Consider the following 13,524-nt stretch of genomic DNA (forward strand, 5'->3'; position numbering starts at 1 on the left):
GGTAGTTCTTCAAATAAGCAGGCAATCTCTTGACCCTTTCAGATTTTCTAGTGATGCAGTCATGCGGGATGATGTAGTTTTGTGATGCAGGTGCAGTGTTGGTGTGTGGGGTGCTAGTGGGTGCAATGGTATGTGAGGAAATAGGTGAATGCATTGAGCTTGAGAGATCTACAGTTGAATCTGTGAGTGTGGTATGTGTAGGTGATGGCAAATGATGTGTGGATGGTGTATCATATTAAAAAATGTCAATGCATTGTGGAAGAAGAGTGGGTGTCATAGTTTCAGTGCTTGTGGAATGTGAAAATGGAAAATGAGTTTCATAGAAAGTTACATTTCTAGATATGAAAATTTCTTTTGACTTCAAATCAATAAGTCGAAAACCCTTTGTTCCAAATTTGAAACCGAGAAATGCTGCTTTTCTAGCTCTTGGGTCCAATTTTGTTCTTGAATTTGTTAACGTGGAGGCATATGCAAGAGAACCAAATACTCTTAAATCTGAAAGATTGGGTAATGTACCATACAAAACCTTATAAGGACTGACATTATCCAATTTAATACTGGGCAGCCTATTAATTAGGTGAATAGCGTGAGCAACTGTGTATTGCCAAAAACAAAGTGGAATTCCTGATTGAAATAACAGTGCTCGAGCAACACCTAAAATGTGCTGGTGTTTTCTCTCTACAATTCCATTTTGCTCTGGTGTTTCTACACAAGAAGTTTGGTGTAGAATGCCAGTTGATGCAAAATAGGACTTTAGAGTGAATTCTGGTCCATTGTCAGTTCTTATACACTTAACTTGTTTTTCAAATTGTACTTTGACAAAATTTACAAAGTTAATAACCAATTGTGATGCCTCAGATTTTGTTTTCATAAAAAAAGTCCAAGTAAATCTACTCTTGCCATCCACCACAGTCAAAAAATATCTATGTCCTTCATTGGAAGGGAAAGAAATGGGACCCCAGATATCCATGTGAACTAAATCAAAACAATTCTTTATTTCAGTTGTGCTAAGATCAAAAGATAGCTTCTTTTGTTTTGCAAAATGACATGAGTCACAAGGAAATGTTGAAGCAGTGCAATCTATAAAAGGATAATCTTTTTTCATTAAAATTAGTCTATGCATAGGTATATGTCCTAATCTAAGATGCCAAATTTTGTTATGCTCAGTTTGTGAAGATGCTATGTTACGAGTAGTGGTAGAAGCTGCTGCCAATGAAGCTTGCTTTATTGAAGGGGATTGAAGGTGAAAGCATTCTATTTCTCTACTCATTGTATATAGCCCATCTCCGCACTTAGCAATGCCAATCATCTTCGATGTGGATTGATCCTGTATCTCACAACACTTATCATTGATTAACATTTGACAATGTAAATTTGAGGTTAATTTTGACACAGAAATCAATTTGAAATCAAAGGAGGGAATGTACAAAACATTTTTGAGAAAAATTTTTTTAGAAAATATGATTGTGCCAACAATGGTGCTCACAGTTTTGGTTCCATTTGGCAATATCACATTTATTGGAGCAATATTTTGAAAACTTGCAAAATCTTTTAAGTCAAAAGTCACATGATCTGTCGCACCAGAGTCAATGACCCATAGTGCAGATTTTGGAGTTATAATACTCATAATTCTTGTATTAAATTGTAATACAATGATTTTACCTGGAGTGGAGGTCTGAATAGAATTAACCTGATTTGCATTATGAGGTTGTTGCTGCACACTTTTACCTTTGATCAGCTCCAACAAGGCAAATTTTTGTTCTGGAGTGAATTCAGAGCTTGACATTCCAATGTTCTCTTGGAGGCAATTGAGCTGGGGGTGTTTATCATTGAGTACATTAGCAATTGGGGTGGGATGTTGCTGCCGCTGCTGGAAATGAGAGGGGTACCCATGTTTCTTATAGCACACATCTTCTATGTGGCCAAGTTTGTTGCAATAAGAACATACTATCTTAGCTCCACGCCCTCTACCACCTTGACTTGATCTCCCTTGCCCTCTTCCTCTGCCTCTATTAGATGAGGAATTGAGCACTTGTGATGTAGTTGTATTTTGAGTGGAATTGAACAAAATTTTATTGTTGTCCATGTTGGTCAACTGTCTCTCTTGCTGTGTTAGCATAGAAAATACTGTGTTTAGGTCTGGTAGGGGTGACATGAGCATGATTTGTGATCTGACGGTAGAGTATTGTTCGTTCAATCCTCTCAAAAGTCTGACTACTTGATCTTCATCTCTGTATTCTCTTATTTTTGATAGTCTGCAAGAGCATGACTCTGCACATCCGACACAGTTTGGAATGGATCTGAAATTGTTGAGCTCCTCCCAGATCTGTTTGAGCCTTGTGTAATAATCAGTGATGGTCAGATCACCTTGCTTGATGACAAAAAGTTCCTCCTGTCTGCAATTCTGAACCTGTCCCCTTGGTAGTATCTGTGCTTAAGTTCCTCCCACAAATCAACAGCAACATTGTTCCACAAACACTATCACGAATTCCAGGACTTAATGAAAGATTGATCCAAGAAACAATCAAATTGTTGCATCTTTCCCATGCCTCAGATTCAACATTATTATTCTCAGGTTTTCTTATGGTACCATCAATAAATTTCAATTTGTTCTTCAAACTCAGTGCTCTAATCATAGCATGACTCCAACTACCATAATTGTTAGGTGTTAACACGATTGAAATAATCGGTGTACCTGAATTTTCTCCCGGATGGATAAAATAAGGGCTTGATTGATCTTGAATTGGACTTGTGTTGTTCTTCGAAATCTGAGACTGAAGAGTAGTGAGTTGATGGAGGAGATTGGCTAGTGCGTTTACATCCATCTGTACTGCGTTGCTCTGATTGTCAGCCATTGTTGAGAAATCAATGAATCACAGAATAATGGGGATCCAGATCTTCTTCCTTTTAACTCGTTGATCGGAACAGCTATATTCAAACAAGAAAGAATCTTGTGAAATAGCCTCTCATCAAACTCTATTGGGTGAGTCTAAAGGAAGAGGTAAGAAAAGGGAAAAGAAAATTTCGAAAGAAAAATTAGGAAAAGAAAGAAAATGGCAAAATTGGCAACTAGATTCACAGCTTGATTGCTTTCCACGCTCACCGCACCATGAAGAAAACTTCATGCCCTAAGCTATTCAAGCTGTGATGTTGATGGCCAGAAGGGACTGAGAGAGGAAAAAGAATAAGTTGTTCTCATTTTGAAAAGAATGAAAAATCCCTTAAAAAATATTTGAGTTATAACCTCTTATATACTATGTACTCCTTATGTACTCCTACTGTATAAAAAAATACAAATAAAAAAAATAATCTAGGTAACAACCATAATCTTATTTCCCATTGCTATCTGAATAATCACTCTTTTTTCCTGTGGGGTTCTTTACAGTTTTACACTTTTACTTTCCAGTTTACACCACTACTCAACAAAATTCGAAGATCATCAATGTTAAATATTTACTATAAATCATATACGTAATATTATGTTCCTTCATTATATTATTGCATAGAGGTTGTTGAAGCTTCTGAAAATGGACTAGATATTCAATTAAATAAATCAATTCAGTTAATTATTATTAAGCTTTATTTCTCTAATTGTTTCAACTATAATTGGATTGTTAGCTTTAGTAATAATTCAAAGTTTAAGCAAACAAACATGAGAAAAAGAGGGAGGGTGGGGGGAAGACAAATTGACCGATTATTGATTATTGAACTAGCACTATACAGTAACAAACAAGCTGAGTTTTGGTAGTTTCAACACTTAGTTTGGTAAAACTTTTATTTTTTAAAAGTAGTTTATGAAAATTGCTTTTTAAAAGACAACTTTTTAAAACCTATAACACTTGTATTTGGTAAAATCACGTTAAAAATAACTTTTAATAAGTATAAGCATTATAATTGTGTTTGGTAAAACAGCTCTTAAAAGTTAAAAAAATTATAATAAACATATTTAAATTATTTATAATGAAAAATAATTTTTTTTAAATTTTAGAGATCAATAATTTAAATATTTATTTAATTTACTCTTTATATTAATATAAATAGAATTATCATTAGTTAATAATAAAGGAAGATGTTCACGAATACTATTGTACTTACTTAGAATATGATATTTCAATTTTTATAACCATTCAGATTTATATTAAATAATATATATGGTCAAGATTCATCGAATAAAAAATACTGTATACATTAATCATTGAAAGTCCACGAAAAATCTGCAAGGACTTCTTCACTTTTTCAGTTTGAAATGGATGAAAATGTCCAATTTACCCAACTTAAATTGTTGCATCCTATACAATGACATCTGTCTAACTGTCAAGCCATATTTTCTCTTACAACAAATAAAAGCTATTTTTTTCCGGTCAATTAATTTCTAAATATTTTGATTTTAGATTAATTAATTTTTTAAATATTAATTTAATTTTTAAAGATAGTAAATAATAGACATATTATATTTTTTTATTAATTTATCAATTAAAATTTAATAGTGATATTTATATATACTGTTAATTATTTTGATGTACTTATCTATAAAAGATATAGCCATGTAAATAATAACTTTAGAGCAAAATTTTACTTATTTTAATAAAATTTGTGATAAATAAATATGAGTTGATAAAAAAATATATAAAAACTCAAAAGATAATAAATGTTTCACTGTCCAAAATTACATCATTTTCAAACTCACGTGACAATAACAAGACATACACGATAAATAACGAAATACATGAACAATTCTATTTCATTTTGTACTATTCATTGACAAAATGACATATATATCCACCATGTTATTTTAGAGGACCTACTTAATACTTTTTTTCCTTTAAAAATTAATTAATTCAAGGTTAATATTTTTGAGAATCTAATTGTCATTGTATTCTTTTTAATTTTTATTTTTTTTAAATTAATCTTTTAAATGCATGTGTTATAATGAATTTTATGATATTGAAAGTTTATTTAAAAATATACAAAACAATGTTAAAATTCTTAATTTTAGTTTATTTTTTATTTATCTAAATTTATTTAATTTGTGTAAAATTTTAAAATTTATTATTTTATATATAATTTTCATATTTCATTGACAAAATAAGGAAATATATATATATATATATATATTTAAAAATTTAGTCATATTTTGCTAACTTTATGTATGAAAAAGGTAAATAATTCACTTAAATATTTCATTTCTATATACCTGAAATATTACAAATCCAATCAAACTAAATAAAATCGAAAGAAAGAAAAAATTATTTCGGTTCTCATTACAAAAAATTGCATTCCTATTATAAATGTATTTTTTTTATTTCTTATTTTCAATTAAGTCATTTCTTAAACATTACATCAAATAGCTTAAATTGATTATTTTATCTTTTAAAATTAAATTAATTGAGTCATTCAATTTATCTTACAAATCTAACCCTTTCTTATAACTTTTATTTATTATTAAAACCTTTTCATAAGCTTATTAAAACTATTTCCAATATATATCATGTGTTTAATACATGTTTTTTATTTTCATTTTTAGCATATTTTTTTTCTTTTTACGAATAACGGATTTATCTTAATTAAAGTGTATATTTAAGATTAATAATTAAGAAATATTCTTTTTATATAGAATTTGTTGATTTGTTAATTTTCTTTTATGTATTATAATTTATATATATGTGTATACATGAGTGTGTGTAAATAAAGATTATAAAAAGTAAAGTTGTTAAACTCTCAAGTTAATTCTTAAATACTTACTTACAAATTTATGAATTTAAATAAGCTCGAGTCAGTTCGAGTAAATTCAGTAAATTCGTATAACTTGTATAAAATTGATAATCCTTGTGTATACTATTTTAAATTTATTTTGGTCCCTTAAGTATTAAAATTTGTAATTAAAAAAAATTAAAGATATGATATCTATATCTAATAAATTTTAGTTTTTAATATCATATATTTGTGATTTATTCAAAGATTTTAGATAAACAAAAAAATATTTAATAAAATAAGATGAAATTTTATTATTGTATTTGTTTAATTGATATGAGAAAAATAAAATTAGAAAAAAACTTAAAATTGTTTTATAGAAAAATCTATATATATATATATATATATATATATATATATATATATATATATATATATATATATATTGCATGCTTCAAGTGATCTTAAAAATAAATTCAAATTATTTAAGATACGAAATTTTAATTTATACCTATAAATAGAATTAAAAAAAGTATAATAGAAAATTTTAATTCTTCTTTTTATCTAATTCATTTAAGATTATCAAAAAAAAAATCATAAAACAATTACCACATATTAATAACATGTATCAAAAGTAATAAAATAATTTATAATAATTTTTTATATATTTAATTTTATTCAAATACAATAGATTAGATATAATACTTGAGAGACTTTTTTTTGGGTTATAATACTTGAGAGACTGTAATTATTAGAACTAAAACATATTGTCTTCCGATTATACAAAAATACTATCATAGCGAGGCCCAAATTTGCTCAAATTTGCTATTAATGCCTTGATCGATAAATTTTTTAGTTAAATAAATTTTAAAACAGAATTCGAATCATCGATATTTATTTAAGTAGATGATTGAGTTAATCAATTAATCAATTTAAGTTAGTTATTATGATTTTAAAGCTAAAATTTATTGTTGATAGTTAATGAATTTTTTATTGACTAACAAAAATTTAAATTATACTCAATATTTATTTTACTAAACCCCATGGACTTAAGTGTTCAAAAATCAATAGTAAATATTTTGTTAATTACCATAATATATACTTACACATCAAAGAAAATTCTAATACTGGGTTTCTCGTAAAAATATTCTATTGAAAATATATAATAATTATAACCATAAATAGTTATTGTTATGAATCAAAGTTAATGTTCATATCTTTTTATATATATAATTTAATAAATAAGATATATTAATTTTTGTTCAACAAAATTATTTATTATATATATGTAGAGATTTGTATTATTAATATCTTTTTTGATAATTTTACACTTAAGAATAATTTATTTTACATTATAAAATATTTATTTCTCAAAAATATTATTATATTAATTCATTCATTGAATGATACATATAATAATAATAATGAATTGTTTAACACATAATAGATTAAATTATGATCATATTATTAATAATGAATTTTACATTGTTAATATTATTAATAAAAAATATTTATTAAAAATTAATAAAATATTAAATTAAAAAGGACATTAATATTTATTAAAATATTGTTAATTAATATTTTTGGGTGAAAGACATGCTATTAAATTAAAAAAGATATATTTATGTCTAAATAAATAAATGTAAAAAGAATTGATTTGTAAATAGATGATAAAAACCCATCAAGTAAAAAAAATTTCATGATGACAATAAGATATTTTAAAATTTCATCTTAAAATTAGAGAGAAACTGCCCGGCATACTTAAAAACGACAACGTTTCTTAGTCACATTATATTATTATTGAAATGGCTTCCAAATTCTAATTCAACTATCCAAATTTGACTTTTTCAATGCTATTTTAGAGGTGATTTTAGTAATTTCAAGCCTCATTTTAAGACAAATTGCAACTCACAACTTACCCGTACTAAGTAACATCATATTCCATTGTCGTACATGATATGGGGTAATTTTTCAATAATAAAATTTGTATGTAATTCAATATTAGTATTAATACGTCTATTATTTATTTATATATATTGATTCATTTTTACAAATCACATAAAATGGGATATATATATCAAGTAAAATTATATATCTATATTTATATATATATATATATATATATATATATATATATACACGTTGTTATTATAATTTTGACTAATATTCATAAAGTTGGTATACAAAAATTTTATGATTGATTTCTATAAATTAGGTCTCCTTCACATTTTAAAGAACAGAGAAAAACAAATATCTATTAAAATATAACTCACAAAAAATAATATAAATAGATAGAAGTTCATACCTAATAACAACGTAATAGAAATGTATTTGTATTGAAATTGTGAATATTAGGTTGAAAAATAAAAAATATATAAAAATTATGTTAGAATTTGTGAAGGTTAGGTTGAGAAATTAGAAATATATGAGTATTTCAATGGCAATACGATGACGGAAATATATGTGAGAAAATAAATAAAATCTGGTGTTAATAATTAATAATGTTAATTTTGAATATTTATTATATTAGATTTTTTTTAGTTTTGATAAGCACAATCCAACTTTAAAAAGTTCACTCTTAAGTGCTTTTAAAAGCATCCCTAACTTTTAAAAATTACAAGCACAAGCATTTGGACTTTTTAGTTTATCAAACACAAAATAAAATACTTGTGTTTTTAAAAAACACAAACACCCCTTCAAAAAATTTTAACAAACCCAGCCTAACTTTTCAGAAAAATGCATGAATAAATAATCCCTACTATTTCTCCATATAAAAAATTATGGATAGTATTTTGAAATGATGTAGTTTGTATAAATTAATTTCTCACTTAATTTATATACTAAACTCATACTTTTAAAAAATAATAGAACAACTTTTCATTAATTAAAAATAAAGGCTGGTTTGATAAAAAAATTTGTTATAATAATTTTTTTTTTAATTTTAACGAAATTAATTCATAGAATATATATTTCTTATCTTTTTGAATAAAAAATTATTTAATTTCCAATTTGGGTAAAAAACAAAAGTTTTGTGTTTTTATGGAATATGTATTCATTGTGCAGTGTTCAAGATATAATTATTTATATTGCCTTCTTTTATTAGTTTAAATTTTTAAAATGAGTAATTTAACTAATTTTATAATATGATATCAGAATTTTATGATAAAAAAATCTTAAAAAAAATAGTATAAGACAATAACAAAAAAAAATTCTATATAAAAATCAAGCAAATCCAAAGAAGCTGTTGCTTAAGAAGTATTTATATCTCTAACATCAGAAAGCAATATTTAGCAAAAAAAAAAAAATTGCAAAATTTTGGAATAATAGCCTGCAAAAATGTAGCAATATTAATTGAGAATATATGAATATTTGTTTTTTTTTTTTTTACTAGTGAAGATTACAAAAACAGTTTAATTAAATAATAATAATAATAATAATAATAATAATAATAATAATAATAATATTATTATTATTATTATTATTATTATTATTATTATTATTATTATTATTATTATTATTATTATTATCAATGGGACAAGAAACAAAAAAAAAAAGCAATACAAAGAAACACTACGAGAAAAGATAACCTCTTAAAATTCGTAGAGAACAGGAAAAAAATTATAGTAGAAAGAGAATCATAAACAACTAAAAGAAAGTGAGTGTGATCAAATTTTGTTAATGTATATGTATAACTTTTTTTTTGGAACACATGACTAAATGACGCCTTTCAATCTTTCTAAAACAACAACTGGATGCAACAAGAGCAAAGGCTGCATGAGAGCTATTCAAATCTTTTTGGCCGAAGTTCAAAGCTGTCCAAAATTCAACTTGCACATTGTGATATTCTTTTATCGGATGCAATTGAAAGACCAAGGAAGATGCCCAAAATTCAGACAGAGTGATGGAACAAGTTCCCAAACTTACACTAAATGTTTCAATAAAATTTCCATAGCAGTCTCAAAGGATATCACCACAAGTTGTCGAATCAAATTCCCTAACCCAGCCATTTGTGTTGATCTTGATCTAAAATTTTGGTGGGGTCACCAAACAACTTAACGTGGGTAATAGATTATGCCGCAAGGAATTTATTATAAGTAACGCATTCTAATGACTGATATTTTTTTAACTAGGCTCAAGTTTAAACGGAGGCAAGAGTCATGATTGCAGCTTAAACTTTTAAAACTCGGCGGTTACGATAGTGCCAAAAGTTTCAGCAAATGGTTTCAAAGAAAATGTGTCACACAACCCCAGTTAAAGTTTGAGTAACCTCCTTCAATTTGATACCAATTCAATATGAGAGATGGATGGTCCAAAAAGTTTAAAGAAAATTACTAATCTCAGTGCTAGTCCAAAAACTCTTCGCAACTGAACTGTCACGAAGAAAATAAGACATTTATTCCTCTTCACCTATACATAAATCACAATCAACCTCACTAGTTATTATATCTTATATGTTTTCTAATTCATTTTTAATTTGTCAAGAGAACATTATTACTGACTATTGACTAATCACATAAAAAACCTTGCATTTGAAGACATTGAAATAATCTTTACCACTAAGTGGTAAAAAAATAATAATTACCGTTAGTCGCAATAAATAATTTATAAACACGCTTATTTTTAATTAAAATTTAAATAAAAAGTGACGCCAATTGAAAAATAATGAACATTTTTTCAAATTTTCAAATTTATTGTTTTAATTTACTAGGCTCGAAGTGCCATTTTGTTTATAGTAATAATAATAGAATTTATTAACTAGAGTGTTTTCAAAACATTGAATATGATTTATCATTTAACTATGGTGAAAATTCAGGTGAAGTCGACTTCACGTGAAATTAATATCTGAGAGCCGTTAGATGAAAATTTAGTCAAATTAGTCAAATCATTTAACAACTCTCAGACATCAACTTCACGTGAAATCGACTGCACATGAGTTTCCACCCTTAACTATATTGTCTTTCATTTGTCACCAAAAAAAATTATTGTCTTTCGTTTAAAATTGTTATGTGCATATAAAAAATCAGTTATAAATTAGCCATAATAAATTTGTATATAAATATATATTATTTAATTTATTTTTAATATATATTTTATATAAATAGCTGATTTGATAATTGATATTTAGATAAAGTATGATTTTTATTTCGAACATTTTTTAAATATTTTTAAATTATTTCTAACATTTGATTTTATTCAATTTTATCCTTAACATTTCAAATGAGTTTTAATTTTATTCCTACCGTTAATTTTTTGACAAACAATAATTAATCAATTGCTTTTTTTAATTTTATCCTTAATAAAAAATTTTAATCTATTTGTCTCTCTTCCTCTCTCCTTCTAGACTTGCTGGCAGTTCAGTGGCAGTAACGACTCTTCTTCGGTAAGATTTCCTTCTTCCTCTTATCTCTTTTTTTATTCTTTTTCTGATTTTTTTTTCTTCTTTTCACAGCTTTTTCTTTCTGTTTGTGTGTTAATGTATGAAGTTGATGATGGTAAATTTGAATTTTAAAGATGAGTTGATTAAGTATAGGAATGCATGAATAGTTGTGATTGTTAATAAGAGAGTGATGACCATAATAACTAAAGAGAAAGAGGAGATAATAGAAGGTGGATTGATAAGACTGTGGTTAGATTAGATTATTTTTTGGTAAATTATGATTTAATTTAAAATTTTGATTAAGAGTAAGAATAAAGATTGAAAAAAAAGTAATTATTGATTATCAAAAAATTAACATAGAAATACAATTGAAACTTATTTAAAATGTTAAGTATAAAATAAATCAAATTAAACATTTAAGATAATTTTTAAAAATTTCAAAAATATTAGAAACAAATAACATACTTTATCTTTAATATTTCATGTATGCGTAATATATAATTAGTTTTCGTTCAAACTTTTTACTTTAGTAAAGTTAAAAACACTTAGGCAGTATTTGTTTCGAAGTATTAGGACAAAAATTGAGAGACTGAGATTCAGTATATATTTGTTGGTTTAGAGATTGGTATTAAAATTTTTGTTTCTATTTCCAAAATTTCAGTATTTCAATACCTCCAAAAAGTAGAGACACACGAGACTGAAATTTTTAAAGACGGAGACTGAAACTTTAATAATATTTTATACCTAAAATACTTTCATTTCAATTATTTAATTTTAATTTTATCCTTTATACAAATTAAATTAGAGTTTCATTCTTGTTTCAATTTCTGTTTTTCATTTTTTATTTCAATCTCTATCTTTTAGTCTCTATCTCTCAGTCTCGGTCTTTTTATCTCTGTCTCTCCACCAACGCTATCTTTATTGACAAGCTAAGACCAATAATAATAATAAATATTATTATTATTATTTGCTAACAAGTACTTTCAGATTACTTGTTAAGGTGGTTATAAATTTGTTGATTTATTAATCTATAAATAATACTAATATGTAAAAAGAAGTAGTATACTTTGTGAAATTATTTGAAATTTGAACTAAACATTATTTCATTAATTTTTAATAAAAATTCACATATAATTATTTTTATATAAAATTAATATTTAAAAATTTTAAATAACAAATTAATTAAATATATCAAATTATTTAACAATTATCAACTAATAAAATTGATATTTATTAATTGTTTATATTCCTCTCATTGTTGGAATAAAATAATTGTCTTTAGTAAAAAAAAGAAGAGAAATATTAAATAATTATTAGAATTTATTATTTTTTACCATTATTTTTAGTCATCAGCTTAGTTTATAATCCAATAATATATTTTAATCAATATTTTTAAAATATTAATAGATAAAAAATAATAAATTAAGGTATTCCTCAAACATATCTCATCTTTTAAAGTTAGTAATTATTAATTAGTTCGAAGGAGATAGCATAGTGAGAAATATATTGACAACGCACAGTGAGAAATATATTGACAACACGTTTTTTTTAGCCCGAAAAAAAAAATAGAGAGAAAATAACCGTTCAACAAATTCGTAGGCATATAAAATGAAAGGGGCAAAGGCATTTGTATTCACATACACAGCTTCCCCTGTTCTGTCTTCTCTTTCTCTGTTATTCTGATGCTAGAGTAATAGCAGCTCAGAAAAGATGTTGCCTTGCATCTGCCACTCATCCTCTTCAATAGTTCTGTACCAACCACTCCCACCCCCACACTGATTTCTCTCGATTGATTTCTTCTTTCGTTTCAAATTAATTAAAAAAACTGGACATGCTGGACTCAGTTCTGCTGGCGCTGTTCCTGCCGTGCCTGGGCATGAGCGCCGTCTTCATAGTGTACATCTGCCTTCTCTGGTACGCCACCGCACACCACCCCAACCTCCCTCCGCCCCCAGCCAAAACCCTCTCCGTGAAGGGCCTCTCCCCCTCCGACCTTGACAAGCTCCCCAAGGTTACCGGCAAGGACCTGCTGTCCCCTAGCGAATGTGCAGTGTGCCTCGATGACATCGCCCATGAACAAGCTGTTCGGATGGTTCCCGGTTGCAACCATGGCTTTCACCTTGAATGCGCGGATACCTGGCTTTCAGAACACCCTCTGTGTCCGGTTTGTAGAGCCAAACTGGACCTTGAGAATTTGAATTCCTCTGAAAGTGAAAAGAATCCATGCTAATATAAACAAGAAACCCGGTGGCGTGCCTTGGTCATGTTAAAGAAAGAAAGAAGGGATATCATTGTCATGTACAGATTGTGTTTCAGTTACGTTCCTTAGCTTCTGTATGTATGTATGTCTTATGTAGAAATCTGGCGGCTACATAACATCCGAATATAATGCCGCCGCCTCCCCACCCCTCATTCTAATTCTACTTTTTCCTCTTATTATTCATATTCATATTCAT

Source organism: Arachis hypogaea, chromosome 6 (assembly GCF_003086295.3).
Source record: "Arachis hypogaea cultivar Tifrunner chromosome 6, arahy.Tifrunner.gnm2.J5K5, whole genome shotgun sequence".
In the NCBI taxonomy this organism is placed as follows: domain Eukaryota; kingdom Viridiplantae; phylum Streptophyta; class Magnoliopsida; order Fabales; family Fabaceae; genus Arachis; species Arachis hypogaea.